This window comes from Prunus dulcis, chromosome 8 (genome assembly GCF_902201215.1).
Source record: "Prunus dulcis chromosome 8, ALMONDv2, whole genome shotgun sequence".
Classification (NCBI taxonomy): domain Eukaryota; kingdom Viridiplantae; phylum Streptophyta; class Magnoliopsida; order Rosales; family Rosaceae; genus Prunus; species Prunus dulcis.
Window position 1 is genome coordinate 12135248 of NC_047657.1, and position 3400 is coordinate 12138647.

The window sequence follows — 3400 nt, forward strand, 5'->3', positions numbered from 1 at the left end:
GTGTTAAAATTTTTATAAAAAAAATTAACAAAAAAGAAAACATTCTAACGTTCACAATGCCACTGCCTCTCGTTTATTTTGACATTTGAAAATCGCTCTCAATGACATGTGAGTTGTGCCCAAAGTCTTAAACACTCTTTTGTCCTATTAAGGATTAGCCCATCAAGTCCGCTAGGGGCTAAAAGAAATATAAGATTATCGTTAATTATCTCTTGTACTTCTTTGCATTTGCATGTTGAGATTGGTTGTCTACATATTGAACTAGTTTACAATACAATACTACATACAAAATTCTATTATGCCGACATTCACACGTTATTGTCATGTAGATTCTATTGTAAATAGTTAGAAAAGCAAAGAAAGATAGTATAAAATATATGGCGTTCGTACGATAATAACGTCTGACAAGATCCCCTTCAATAATGTGTTGTGTATTGTGAGTTGAAATTGTTTTTAGACCTAGATTATTTCGACCTTTGGGTGGGCCCAGTTTTGAAACAGAAGGAGTGCGGCCTTCAAGAGTATTTAAAATCAGGAGTGAGTTAGGCCCAGTCTGTGTCATGCAGAGGATCAGGCCCAGTTACAAAAAGGTTTAAAGATTTGGCCCACACTTAAAAGGAGGATGATGACATTGCCCAAGGTGCTACCGAACCAAAAAAAATAAAAAATAAAAAGGTGTTGCTGATCGCGCAGCTTGCTTGCCGAGCATCACCAATTACGTTAGACACTTGGGGGGTGGTATGCCATTAGAATTCTAGAGCGTTTAAAAAGATTTTGTTTAAGTGCTAGATTTCATAGAATTTGATGAAATTTTAGATTTCGTATAGAACTTGATAGACTTTAAGAATGCTTCTATATAATTTTTTAATAAACTTTCTTAAGATTTGTATGAGTTTTATTCCAAACTTCTCTAATTTTTTTAACATTAAAAAAAAAAAAAACAAATGCTAAGAGCCAACTAATTAGTTACGCCTACAACTAATTAGTCATTAATAGCCAACTAGTAATCTCGATAATACTGATGGCCACATGAATAGTATTCAGCAAAGAAGGTGAGAAAATGAGATATGCATACAAAAATTCAACTTCGTCCTCCAAAAGATAAGCAAGCGTCCATGAATGCCACAACAAAACAATCAAACCTCAGTTAATTTAAATATAAAACATTATGCACTGATGTTCAAATGTTCTGATACTTGATTTGTACCAGGATTACACTTATGTTAGTTGAACAACATGAAATAAAATTTTAAACAACATGAAATTAAAAAAAAAAATTTAAAATTATATTTAACGAAAAGCAAAATTTATGAGAAATATAGTGACAAATGTATTACAAATTTGAAAGAAAAGTTTACGGAAAATATTTAACTTTCATTCATTATCCTTGATTCTCATTGTTTTCATTGTGCCTAGCATCTCTCCACATATCCAAAGCTATAACAACTCTCCATTCATTAGCATACTGTCGTTGTTGTTCTTGTGTTTGGAAAACTAGTTCAAGATCCCCTTCATTAACCGGTAACGATGAAGACGGAGAAGATTCGTTCTCCAATTCAATAGGAAATTCGTCAGATCTACACTCTTTTCAAAGAAAGTTGTGTAGTTGTTAGTATGAAAATTGTATTGTCATTTCCTAGACTTTAGCATAGGTTAGGAATTAGTGTGTGAACATGTTTTACTGGAAGCTTTGGTGCAACACATTCATTCTGGATCTTTGAAGTATGACGTGATCGATATGAGAAACTGAGTTCAGATAAATCATGACATAATCATGCATTCATTATAGGATTCCTAGTTGGAGTTATTTTCAATCAAGTATTTTCATGTTAATGCTATTTTTAATAGGATTAGATTTTATATCTTGAGATTACTTTCCTAGTTAAACTCTATTTTGATTTAAGTTAAAGATTATGTTTTCATCATTTTGGTCTTGGAAAGTTTGTTTCAATTAATATTCTATTTGGCTTCGTTGTTTACATGTTGATATACATTGTTTCATTTGATAACAATTGATGGTTGGAAAACCATCTTTTATACTATTGAACATGACGAAACCATATAGGATTCCAAGACTATCAAATTGAATGCATGGCAAGACTTTAAGTTGGGGCTGTGGGCCTTCACGTGATTGAGAAGAATAGGTTTTGTATAAATCATTGTGTGCATCTCTTTTATCAAGGACAGCTTTTCCATATTTTGTTCGTGTATCTAAAATTCTTAAGAAAGCTACTGTGCATATATTTGAGATAAATCATCAAAGTGTTCGATGTTTACTTGGGGATTTATCAAACACTTTAATCATTCATATTGCATTCATATGAATGCAGTGGGGGACCTGTGCAGGCGCAAGGAGGTGCACCTGCACCTCCGGTCGCCAGAGAAGTCCATTACAAGAGCTGGAATTGCACCTCTGCTTCAGAAATGAGATGCACAGCACCTATTCGACGAAATGCCCATCACAGCACCTGGTTGTAGCTTGGTTGAGGTAGGAGGGGTTCTTCATGAGTTTTCTGTGGGCGACGATTCTCATCCAGAAAGTCGAGAAATATATATGATGCTTGATGAGATCATGAAGAGGTTGAAGCTGAGAGGTTTTGTTGGAAATACAAGTGAGGTATTGCTTGAGCTGGATGAGGAAGGAAAGGAGTTGGCTTTTTTCCTTTCATAGTGAGAAACTAGCACTTGCCTTCTGCTTTTTGAAGACAAGTCCAGGCAGCCCAATTCGAATTGTTAAAAACCTGAGGATATGTCGTGATTGTCATGATGCTATGAAGATGATTTCCAAGGAGTTTGATCGGGAAATTGTTATCAGAGATTGCAATCGGTTTCACCATTTTAGACAAGGACTGTGCTCATGTAAAGACTATTGGTAGAAAGGTTATTATTCCTGGAATTTGGTTAGGTTGGTAAATTCATTAATTACAATTTATAATAATCATAATTTATATGTAAATACTCTGTGCTCAGCTCAGGGATACAAAAGAATGGCAGGTCTGATGTTGGTGCGATTGGAGCGGGCAGAATTATGGATGGTGGGAGAGTGCTGCAAACAGAATTGTATGACACAGCCAGCCACAAACAGTGTAGAATTATTGTAAATGTCACAATCATAGTGACTTCCCCAAAATAGCAATCACATATATTGCATAAAATATCTATTCCACAAGAGAGAAAATAAGAGTATTTAGGGTAGGATCTTATTATTATCCCCTATCAAGACCCTTGTAACTCAATTGAATTAAAGCAATTACGTATCCAAACTCCTAAGTTCGATTCGATCTCCTTTAGTTTTGCTCATATTGATAAAGAAAAATAGATATATTGTTGTCATTGTAATTTGTAACTAAAAAGGAGAAAAGAAACGTATCGCCGTCGCTGTTCACCTGATTCTTGGCCT